The 13,159-nt window shown below is 35.5% G+C and overlaps 1 long non-coding RNA gene across 2 annotated transcripts in view; it reads right to left on the reverse strand.

Annotated features, from left to right (window-relative positions):
- Window positions 1-377: 377 nt before the first annotated feature.
- Window positions 378-13,159, reverse strand: part of LOC138323796 (uncharacterized) — a 58,162-nt gene continuing 45,380 nt past the window's right edge. The window contains exons 5-7 of one of the 2 annotated variants that reach the window (XR_011208593.1): window positions 6,998-7,063; window positions 2,328-2,386; window positions 378-1,023 (exon numbers count right to left, since the gene is read on the reverse strand). This is a non-coding gene — a long non-coding RNA (uncharacterized lncRNA). The remainder of the gene's footprint in view (window positions 1,024-2,327; window positions 2,387-6,997; window positions 7,064-13,159) is intronic. The other variant, XR_011208594.1, reaches the window with a different exon arrangement.

Below are 13,159 nucleotides of genomic sequence, written 5' to 3' on the forward strand. Positions count from 1 at the left end.
CAGAGGACAAACTACTTCAGCTAACCTAATTCCTATCAGTGAAAGGTACGTCCCAAAGGACGTCACCTAACTAATTCCTAGGTCCCTGTTCCCGGTATTAGACACAATGGTTTATCATTTAGTCATTAAGTTCAGGATTTAGTTCTTTATGGAAAGGTAATTCACAGAGGACTTCAGCTATTCCTAATATTAGTTCAGGATTTAGTTCCTTAGTGAAAGGTAATTCACAGAGGACTTCACCTATACCGAATATCAAAGTTTCTTTCTCAAAATTAGACCGTGACTGTGTTTTTATGCTGCAGACATTCTGTCCTTAGGTGTATTTACCTTGAATACCTTATGTAGCCTAACCAGTCCTTGTCGTAACACACAAAAGTAGCAACACATTACATTATATTTATAAACTAAATGGTTATAGCTCTTTATTCTTCCCAATTATCACAGAATCTGGTAAATCACAAGTTTGGTTGATGAGTAACAAGAAAGTGCCATGTACAATTATTACAAACTTTTTTGATGTTTTCATGGCAAATTTTCTCCGAAGAGTATTTCAGAGAAAGTTCATTTCCTTTCCTCTTTGGTATTGCATTTACTACAAGACAACAACACGGAAAAGAACAGCTGATAAGAGTATAAAGAAAATAAATTTAGCTCCCTTTGATACGCTCTCTAGTAAAAACGATTTTCTACAAGATGCTCCATTAAAACCAGACTTGCAGGGTTACAAGTGTACTTCATTGGCACTTGTCCTTTTCTTATCAAGTTGCCCAAGTTTCTCCCATTCCTTAATTAAAACACAACACTCATTAACATATTTCTCTTTGTTGTATGGCAATTCCTAAAAATATGGCCTTCTAGAGATTTGACAAACCCCAATAACATCACTTCAGAAGTCGAGGAACACGAAAACTTGAGGAAATGTGAGATGGAGGATGAAAGACTGTCAAGTGGCCTCTAGTTCTTACGCTCGTCATTAATGCACTCTATTGCTTCACAAATCAACTGCAGCTGGGCATGTTTCAACTGAAATTGCATGTAAAGAAATAATTTAAACTTTTACGAAGCAATGATATTGATTGGTACGAGGTGAGATGTTCGGTGAAGATATCAGGGGCCCAACAGGTTGTTTTGGTGTCAAGTTATTATAATTGGTGATTGGACGATCATCACTGATAGACATACTCAGTAGGGAGACCAGTATATTACAGCAGGGACAGAGTGGTGATGAGGTTTAGTCCAGAAACAAGGGGTAATAATGGACCGCTGCCACCAGGGATACTGCAGTGTAAGGAGGGGGATTAATGGGGAGGTTACCAGCTGTGACAATTAAAACAGGTGGGGAGGGGGTTATACACAGTCTGTGGAGCAGGTGCTTGGTGAGGAGACAGGAGTAAAATGACTTGAAACAAAAGTGGGCCACCATGTAAGATCGTACTACTCTCCATGTCAGCAAGGTACATGTCACAACGTTAACAGTTATGTACAATGTCATTATAATGTACTCTTAATTAATTAACATATTTAATGCCTATTCTAACAGCACATTTATCACATTCATAGACATCTGGTGGTTCTCATAGCATCACATCCTATCTGGGCATCTTTTTTTTTTACTTTCATTGAATTTAAAAATTCAGAATTCATGTTAAGTAAATTAATCAAAATAAAATCCAGAACAGTATGTAGATTTCTCTGCAGAGAATCTTACGCAGAGAGAATCTTACATCAGAAGTTTAAAGGTATCAATGACTTAAACTTTTGAATGTAGATGATCTTTTTTCCTGATTTTTATTATGATAATTATCAAATGAAAAGAAGTAATTAAAGTGTATCTTCCTGCAGGTTGAGCGATAATCAATAGCAGACAGAATTAGTCGTACCACAGTCTATAAGAAAGATAGCAAATGCTATTGATATTTACTTTGAAAATTGATAGCGTTTTCCTCGATTGACAAAGGAATTATCTCCCGCCAAAGTCATCCCCAAGATCTAGTCACCAGGAAATTTCTATAGGTGCTTTGGAACATAATCTTTAGAATCGCCGCTGGTGTGTGAGGGGAGAGCAGATCAGTAATTGATGTGGACTGTGAAGTATTTGCTTCAGTGTAATTCTGCAATTGCTATGCGTCCAGTAAGTACATCAACTAGCAATTAAGGTGTCAACTGTTTTCTTAGCTATCTAAACAAGGTCATACTGACTTTAAATAAATATCAACAAACCCTACGCAAATACCAATAGCCAAAAGCTATCTTACATTTGGGGCTCTTCAAAAATCTCTTTTCAATCAGCAAAAAGTTAATCTAAAGTTATCAAAAGCTATCATTACCTGGTGTGGTGTATGCTGTTCCTATTTGGTCTGGCTGATTCAATCTGCTGGCAGCTAGTCTGTAATTATGTGCAGCTTTTTGTCAAATATTACAGAATTGTTTGGACGATTCAAATTAAACAGGTTTTGACAAGCATCACCAATCTGCTATTTCTAATACTGCTATTATCTAAATATTTGGCATATCTCAAAGATGTTGCTTTAATGATAAAGTGCTTGAGCTACGTAATGTACATAATTCCAAAACAAACTCAAACTAACTCATAAATGCATGTTAAATGCAGAAACATAAATATTTCTTTCTGCAGGAAACCTTTTCATTCTGTTGAAAAACACTTCATTTTTAAGTGAATTTTTTATGTATTTTTTTTCATCTTCTCCACATGCAGAAATATTAATGAAGTAGCATTATGTTGTTTTCTTTCATAATTTTGCAATTTCCTGTCTTTTTTCCTAATGTTGAATATTCCATGAATTAATTAAACAGGATTATATTATTACTGACATGGGCTTTTGCAATTTCATTATGTTCTGAATTACAAATATATAGATATTATACATATACATTTTTTTCTTTTGTGCAGAGATATTTTGTTTTCAGTTTTTAATGAAGTACATGTATTGTATAATTCTTTAATTTCACAGGAAAACTTCATAATCGTCTCTTTGATTCTAATTCTCAAGGAAAAAATGTTCGTACATTTGTGAATTTTCAACAGTAATAAGCTATGCAAGTTATTTTATTTGCCACTCTTTCCATACTATTCTATTGTATTTAACTTTGCAGAAAATACCTAAACCCTTGAATACAGCAAAACTTAATCCCCCACATATAAAAGTAGATCTACGTAGACAATAACTTTTCAAATAAGTGATAATTTATTATGTTAATAATTTCAGAAGCCTAGTTTGCCATTTTACATCCAACTAGAGTCCTTGGTCCATTACTGCACCTAATCACGGGTCCACTAACTCGACCACTTACTACCTGTACTAATGCTCCCATAGTAAACCCCCAATTTGATAGGGTGAATTATTGGTTCGTATTCATCAATGTAGGATTAAAACGGCCATAAAAATCATTGATATTTCATGCAACATTAATCAATGTATTGAGAGAAGCTGGCTCCTGAAACAGGCCTGAAAGTTTTATGTTTGATAAATTGGATTTAGTAGAGGTCTGGCTGGGTGTCAGATTAGTTCTGCTCCATCACGCCTCCCCCAATTCTGATTCTTCTCCACGACCTACCACAAAGCATGACACTTCCAATTTGTGCCATCAGTCAGGCCAATCCGCCCAGCTTATTAGTGGTCAACAATCACTGGTCAATTAGGCCTTAGATGGCCAGAGCATAAATACTACCTACCTGACTGTAAGCGAGAGATTAACATAATAGAGGTAATTGGATGTAGATTTATTAGAAAGAATCATTTCCCCCATAGGTCCTTTGTCTATGAATTCTCAATTTTTAAAAGTTTGATATATTATTCTCACCACACCATCTCTATTATAAAAGTACTGACTTTTGTGGCTGCTGTTTACACAACATTCAAATTGTACTGCCTCTTACATATCTAAACACACTCAATTTCTTGAGTGATAAAACATATCCTTAAAGTTTTGAAACTGTCACTGAATTATAAACAAAGTGCAGTCTGGCATACCAGAGTGTGGCAATTTTTCTCCAGGATTTTTATCTTATCATTGACAGACTCTGTTGGTACATAAAGGGACACAGCCTTTGGTAGCTAAGACACACTAAGACACACAAGGAAACAGCATCTGGTAGGACACAGCCTCTGGTAGGACACAGCCTCTAGTAGGACATAGGGACACTGAGTCCCAGCCTCTTGTGGTACATACAGGAATACAGTTGTTGACAAAACACATGTTTTCAATGATAAGTGACATAATGATACAAAATAACATATAAATGATTTGTTGCATACCTCTATTGATTGAATGTGAGTGCCTAAATAAGAAGGTTGAGATGAAATCTGGGATAACTGGTAGCATGCTGACAGTGAAGGTAGATAGAACATTTGGTTAGAATCAGTCTGCTTGCCCCACACACATGCAGATGTGGGGATACACAGCGTGATTGACATTTTATTTGTCCAACTGACTGGCATTTGCAGAAAAAGTGTAATTCAATATTTTATAAAGAAATCAAATCTACTTCAGGAAGGAATGCACCAGGTCTACTCTAGAAACCTTGTTTTCAAATTTCTAAAACAGATTATCTTTGGACAGAATCAGCTAAACCCAGTCTACAGTATGGCTTCAATAACAGAAACCTTATTTTTTTAATGTGTGACTTTAATTTTTGTTTCCAAACTTTTCTTGTTAATTCAATTTAAATGCTGGGTGCTAGGTGTGTAGTCATAGAAACGCCTGACATTTGACCTGTGACCCCTACACAGGTGCATTTTTACACTAGCAGTACTCTGTAATTAGAGTGATCTAAATGGCCAATAAAGTGATTAGTCCCGAATTAAGGCTTCTTACAGATCTTATATAAAGCTCACTGACAAATACCTTTAATTCTCAAAACATGTGGAATGAAAAGAAACCTGATCTAGCCACCCAGCACTGTCAAGATGTCAGGATCCTGTCCACTCACATATATATTACATTTGTAGGTGAATGGTATGGGGCAAGCCAAGGTGGCTAGGTACCTCAAATGATTGGAAAGTCATCAGTCTGGAGGTCCTGGGTTCAAATCTTGATCTGATATATGGATTCCCTGAGCCTAATATATAAATAACATTTGGTAGTAGCAAACTGTCATCAGGAATACCTCAGCAAACACATTGCTTGAAATACTCAGGTCAGTCAAGGTCAATATACTCAAGGTCATCACTTACTGGGATCAAACGCAACTAATCCAACCTAAAGGACTGAAGAAGTCTTATGTGTTTTAAAAAAAAAATTCAGTTGTTTTTTCTTTCAAGAACAAAACATTTAAGACCCCTTAATCCTGTCAAGAAAATTAAACATTATATATTTCCTTCCTTCCTGAATGGCTGGTTTCCTTCATGGCTAGTCTGCAGGTGATAGAGTCAGTAAAAACTTGTAAAAACTTGGTAGAAAAGTTTGACAGCTTTACTTTTTATATGTCAAGAATTAACCAAGCAGAAGTGCTAAGCTTTTGTTCTTGGGAAATGAAATGTCATCAGAATTCTACAGGACCGATGGTAATAGTGTGATAAGTATTATCACAATATCATTGACTGGGCCTAGTGAGCCGGACTCCCTGAACCCTGTAAAAGTCTCTACCGCACACAACTACAGGCTCAAACACCCGTTTCTTAGGTCTGTGAACAAATTAGTGAAAAACAACATTAAAATATGACCAGTCGATCAGATTATTGTTTATAGTACGTTTTTCTGCTCGGTTTGGCCTGATGACAGAGTGGCTATGATTGGTCGAATCGGTATCTCTGGAATCCCATATACAATATACAGTTACAACCCGTCATATGACACATACTTAAATATCCCAGTCTTTTCTTTCAGAAATTTTCCTTTACCGTTTGAATGGACAGAACCTATTTCAAAGACAAAACAAATGCTACGCCAATGTAATTTTACCCTTTATAGGTGTCAAATCATCTATGACTAGGAGTCAATGAGTCCGAACCAATCTAACATTTCTTTTTCTTATAGAGATTTTATATAGAACGATTAAATGTAAGACTTGCTATAACTACAGAACTTAGGTAAACAAGCTTATTGAGTATATATACTGAGTATGTACTCAGTCTATATAGAGCCGGGGTCCATCCTGACATAAATAGTTGGATTGTACTGAGCAAGTCTCTACTGAGCAAGTGAGTTTCAATCAAAGTAAATACAGATTTGGTGGGAGTCTTATGAGTCAGTATGAATGTACAACCCTACTGAGCTATAATGAACAACGATTGAGTTAATATGAGTGTGAAATGGACAGGTATGAGTTAATGTTGTATTAGAATTTCTCTGAGTCAATGTCAAAGGAACAGAGATGAGTTACTGCTAAGTTAAAGGGAGTCTTAATTGAGCCAATGTTGAATGAACAGATATGAGTTTATGCTCAGTAAAAATGAGTCTTAACTGAGTCAATGTCAAATGAATAGGTATGAGTTTATGCTGAGTTAAGGTTAGTCTTGTCTGAGCAAATTTGAGCCTATACTAAATACATATAAGTATTATACAGGCTACACAACAGGACTTAAGATTTGCAGTGTTGTAGGGGCACACATTCAGGATAAATCTGCACTTTTTACTCACCTGTGTCTACGCCATTGTTTTACACCTGTACCATTCATATTTGTACTACAATTACCCAGACAGATTGTAGATAAGTAGAAATGATTTAATCCTATAGATTAAACTGACATTGTAAACATACACCTCGTCATAATAAGGTATTGTTCTGTCACCAAGTTAGTAAGATGGAGTCTGATTCACCAACAACACACCTATATATATATACATGTAACTCTCTAAAAGTATGAAATGTACCACCACCTAGCTGTTGGTCAAGGTCATTTGCCTTATAAGGTAAAGGTCATGCAATGCTTTAATAAGCTTTGAACTTTAAATTTATGTCTATCAATCAGGTTAATAGTCCAGAAAAATAAATTGTGATTTTTTTTGTTTGTTAGTGTTTACATAGCTTGTTAACCTGTACAGGTGGTCTTTGTCATGATCAGACGCGGACGTCCTCTTCTCTCCGGCAATCTACAGGCTCCTAAAAATAAAAGAGAAGATATATTTATTGTACAGTTTTAGAAGTGAAGAGGTTTTACAGATTACTTGTGTTTGGACGTCTTACTAATGCTCAATGAAAAGTTTACACAAAAGGGTCCCCGATATAGGGATAGCCATCTCTAATGCTCCAACAAACACACTCTATTTTCCAGATTTGAATTTTTTACTGACATGTAAACAGAAAATGCAATATTACAGACTTTGTGATATTAGTCGTGTTAGATATACTATGACGGCCACGATAAACTACTCGGCCTCAGACAAGATAAGGCACAAAGGCACCTCTTATATTCAAACCACGTTTTGACATTTTGCAAAAACTTCAATTCTGTAATTCATCTTTTCCCAACGTTTTTGTATAAATATCTGAATGTAATATGCTGGAAGTGAGATTCAGAAATATTGAGTATATTGACATGAGCTCTGGGGGTTCAGCCAGGAAGGGCCATTACTTCAGGAGACATATCCGTCTCTCTCAGCACCAACACAGACCACGCCTTCATTGGAGCCAGTGGTGCCACTTTCTCAGTGCATCTCAATCACTTTTTCATTCATAAACACAATAATTAAGAGTCAGCAAAATCCCATGACTACATTAATAATTCTAGTAAAATTATTTTTAATTATTCTATTTTTTTTTTATTTTAGGAAGAGACAGGCTTTGTTTCAGAACTACCTTCTTAGACTCAACAATACAGTAATTTTACATGTGACATACAGATTGCAATGTTATGCAGTGTAATTTTCTGTACAGGTATCTAACAATTATGAACGCTTATTGATTTTTTTTCATCAAAATTGCTTGAAAAATCTGGTGCATAAAGTTTTCTTACAGGATGTGTGTATAACCCAGTTTTCACAAAGTCACATGTCAGTGAATTTCCAAGAGAGTTTTCCAGAAAGTACCCCAAGGTTTGCGAGACAAATCTCAGGCCACCTTCGACCCCAGACAGATACCTAGACTTTGTATAGGGTACCTGAAGACCTGTGTAGCAGAAGCATCATACCTGAGTAATTGTTTAATTGATAATTGTGATACAGGTGGGCAGTGACCTGTCCCTATAAACCAGCCTAACACTAGGATCAGGCCGGGAGGATGACAGTTGGTTTGTGAGCTGGGACATTGATAGCCTTGATGAGTGCTATACCTTACTACACACACCATTACCCGGTCCTTAAAGCTACAATTTCCTTATCAGCTTGGCTACCTTCCCTCAAGAGAGCAGAAAATTACCTCCACCATAATCATTATATGGACCCTTTTATCGGATGTGTTATCTGTAACAAATATTCATAAAACTGCAACAGCATGCATTCTAGTTGTGACAAACTTGATAAATAAATATTTTACTAAAAACATACATAGATGTCTAGCCTTTTATAGCTCCAGTGGAAACAGATATTTGATTTTCTTTATTAGGAAATACATTTCTGGTGGGTTTTTTTAGGGAATTACATTGCGGAAAGGAAACAATTTTTTTTAGTGAGAATTCTTTGGTAATTCAATGTTGTGTGAAAGAGGACAGTTGGTCGAGGCTAATTTATATAGTTTTAAAAATATGGTCTCTGTCACTCAATTGACGGACCATGCTTCATTGTTTCTGTAAGTAAGGTCATTGGTTTAACACACCTGAGACCTGGGTTTGATTCCTGGACAGAACACTTGTCAGAAATGTGTATATATCCCAACTAAGCTAGGTGAAATAACTAAAACTTTTAAAGTGTTAAATGGTTGAATTGACATTTGCAATGGAAGTCCTGATGAAGGAGGTTTTAGTGTAACAATTGAGATACCTTCTTAAATTGGTGACAAAATCCGACAAATACATAGTCTTGTGAGGTGGGTGGGGGGTCCAATACAACACTTATCTACAATTATTTACAGTAATATATCAAGTCATCGTTATTTGCCACATATTCGTAAACTTACAGATAATTGTGCATTTATTCAGGGTGTCCCATTAATTATGTTGCACTTTCAAAATTCATTATTATATTTAATACTGAAAGGAAAACACCATGATTTCCTTTGCAAAAAGCCTACTAACATTTTGAAAGTGTAACATGATTCAAGGGACTCCCTGTATATATATTTTTACAATTATTCACGAATTTATTTGAATTCATGTTGGAGTTTTCTTGTGAAATTACGAAAAACAAATTAGTAAGTAGTAACACTTATTATGAGGGCAAAGGGGGGTGGGGTGGGGAGTGGGGTGGAGTGTTGGTACTCATTGGATGACCAGATTACCACATGTTATGACAACATGTACAGACAGGCAAGAACACTAGCAGGAAAACCTTGTCAAATATATACTCTTTATCACTCATCTGATTTCTACTGCCCATGATAAAACAATGCTGTCACTGTAACACAGAGGAAGTACCCGGTCTCTTACCCATATCTTTTATCCAATTAAATGTATTCCTGCAGGTCAGAGGTCAATTGGTTAGCAAATTGGGTGGTACAGGAAGTATTCTCCTGGTACTTTTATAAAACTTGAGGTTTATGAAACTTAAGAAACTATTGGATACTTTTGATTGTTTAACTGATGTTAAGTTAAGGTTATTTTGTTAAAAGATAATGAAATTAGAAATTCTGTAATTCTGGGTTACTGGGAAGGAACTGGACAAAGATGGATGGTATGAGTAGCCAACTATTGACATCCCTTCCCCCTTGACCCTCCACTCCCATCATCCCCTTGCTATAGTGGTAGTATAGACAATTTAATGAATTCTTGAAAAATGCTCATCTTTATAATGATATTTTTATTCATTTTTTAAAATTTTCTGAAGAAACAAGGGGATGTTTGCTTATGACATAGTACAGTACTTACAATATATAGAAAATATCTTCCTTTTTTTAATAAAAAAATTGGTTTCCGAGTTCTCTATTTCTGGATGAAACAGAATCAAATATAAATTGTTTCTTGAATGGAAAGTTGTAAGGGTTTGTGTACGGCCACATCTATTTGTAGTTACAGAAATGTGATACGACCACGGAGTACAGTTGCCGTATAAGTAATGGGTTATTTAAGAGAGAGCGATGATGAAATACCTGATAGGGGGGGTTTAAGTTGCCTTATACGGAATCACACAATAAAAGTCCAGGTTTGACACATAATTCTTAACATATCAATAAAATCCATCAGAATATTGAAAGGAAAAAAGTGACGGAAACTAGCAATGGAAAGTATGAATTTCCATTTCTAATCTTCATGTATTTCGGTGATTTCTCCTTTTGCCACATATAAAAATCTTGTTTGGATCAAAGATCTAATGTAAGATATGGCAAATGATATTTTTGATAAAGGTGTGCGCTGACGGTGTGTCCTTACACCTCATGTGCAACACGACACCAATCTGTTATAACTGCACCAAGCAGACCTAATGATATGATCTGGTATATAAAATACTTTTCCTTATCTGATCGAGAACCCAATGGACGCAATATTCAAAATTAATCACTCGTACATCATACAGAGATATCAGATTTGGTCCTGCACATATCACGCAGGCCTAAACTCCACACTGCCCAATACCTATACTAGCATAACGTATCATAACTCGTCTGCGACACACAACACTGATCGTTTTCACGCCTCCTTCCGACTATTGATGCTACTTATATCACTTAGACAGATTCTTTTATAGAAAGTGCTTATACGTGTGAAATTATGTTTTTGTCCCCATTCAAATATCATAAAACGCTGAGCTGCACTGCTCGCATTAGGTTTCATTATACAACAGGAAGAGTGGTCGGGAGCGATAGTGAAGCATGTTAATCTGGTCACGGTTATCTCGCATAATTCCTTTGTTTCTGTAATTGGGGATGTTTTTTTTTTGTCTGTCTAATTTTTTTAAAATCAAAATATGATGATCTTGATCAGGATATGACATCCTAGCCGAGTTGTGTAATCGGGGACGGTCACCTTTGAACCGGTAGAGTTTAGGGGAGTCTTAGCTAGCACCCTTAACCCTGGAGAAGGGGACAAAACAAGAAATAAGGCCTGGTCACAGAGGATGTATATACAACTGTACCAGTGGCCCCCAAAAAACTCTGTTACAGGCATCAATCAACCAATTAACTGTGGCTAGAGCTGGAAAGATTGGATCACTGATTTCAATATACCCAGAATTTTTTTTAACTATATTACGGCAAAATTAAACCAATGCTAGGGATGAAATAACAACATAAATACAGTTGGATAATTATCATTAAAATATCAACAATAATTTTTTTAGTGTACCAAAACACCTGAGTACAGAAATCTTAAGGGTAGACTCTTGGTCTATTGATATACATATACACCTATACATATAGTTATACTGAAGTAAACCAGATTGGTTCTTATCCTTTCTTAAACCAACAATACATCATTATTTTACCTTTATTTCATGTTTTATTTAATTTTTGACTTATATCCGACTCAAAAACAGCAAAAGAATGGCTGAAGGAGTCGCTATGATGAATGGCATCAACAGCATACAAAGGGAAGTAACTCCTATCCTGCTGCTGAAGCTGAACAAGGAGCAAAAGCATCAACTATTGTGAGATATAGACACATTGGATATAAAGATGAAAAGCATGAAAGATGTCTGAAAAGCTTTAAATATAATACCATACAGGTATAACATATACCATATATCCAACAGCATCTAATACCATACAGGAAAAATATATACCAGATATCAAACATGACGTTACACGAGAAAATATATACCACATAACTAACCTATCACTACAGGTAAAATATATACCAGATATCAAACATGACGTTACACGAGAAAATATATACCACATAACTAACCTAACACTATACAGGTAAAATATATATAGGATATCCAAAGACATATGAGAGAAATACATATCAAACACTTTACATTTATGATACTGAGATATTGGAGATAACAAATGAATTTTCAGACATTAAACAACCAAAATTGTGTCAGACATTTATCAAATCCAGAACTTCTTAGGAATTGTAACATTTACAACGGATGCATGTTACATTATTCCACATGAACAATGTAACATTAAGTGGTATACCTGTACTAACGAGGTGATGCACCTAACAGACCTAGATAATTAGCAGGTGTAAATCATTAGTTTAATTACCTGTAATACATAATACATGTACTGACACACTACCTATGAAACTTTCATTCTGTGACACTTTAATTTTTTGTTCTCACCCATATGATTTTTTTCAATTCATTTCACAATTTTTTATTGATTATAAGAAATGCTTAGATCATAAGAAAGTTAATACATAATCAAACAGTGGAAGGGAACGTGTACCTTTTGACAGGTAAAAAATACTTGTGACCTATCACCTATTACACAATGAGCTTATGTTGCTGTAGTAAATCCATTGATACTTTCACACCTGTTAGTCTCAGGAAAACTTACAAAAGTAACATAATATACTCTATAGGTATATAACAGGTACATAGGTATACCATATACACTTTGTACAGGTAAAATACACATATGCTATATGCACTAAATAGAAAGGGACATTTTCATATTTTGTACAGTTATATAGCCACCAGCTACTACAAGAAAACTTCCATCTAAACATGACTGTATCTGTTCATGCGGTTATAAACCTTAGAAACACCAGAGGCATTAGCTTATATACAGAATACACCATCAGCCATTATTGTGTATGGCATAAAATTTAGCGACAAGACTGAGGTTTGAACCCAGAATCCTGTGTGCTCTTGAGCAACCTGCACCAATAATTACGTCAGTCCATTACTAATTAAATTAAAACTTTGATATTTGTGCATGTCTCAGCATTGATAAGACAATTAACACTTCACCATTGGACACATGTTTTAAAGCATGCTAGGATATGTACAGATAATTTCAAAGGATACACAGCTAAATATATCCTTACATCCTCACTCAGCCGAATATCTATTTACAGTGTCCAATAGATCAACAGTGAAGGATCGTTGGGTAATTACGACCTGTGAGCAGTTAGAGTTCTACCACAACACAATTGTCCTCCTAGTATACAGATGTTATCTGAAAGCAGATCAGTCCGACCAAATCCCAGTAAGTCAT

This window comes from Argopecten irradians, chromosome 5, assembly GCF_041381155.1.
Source record: "Argopecten irradians isolate NY chromosome 5, Ai_NY, whole genome shotgun sequence".
NCBI classification, from domain to species: domain Eukaryota; kingdom Metazoa; phylum Mollusca; class Bivalvia; order Pectinida; family Pectinidae; genus Argopecten; species Argopecten irradians.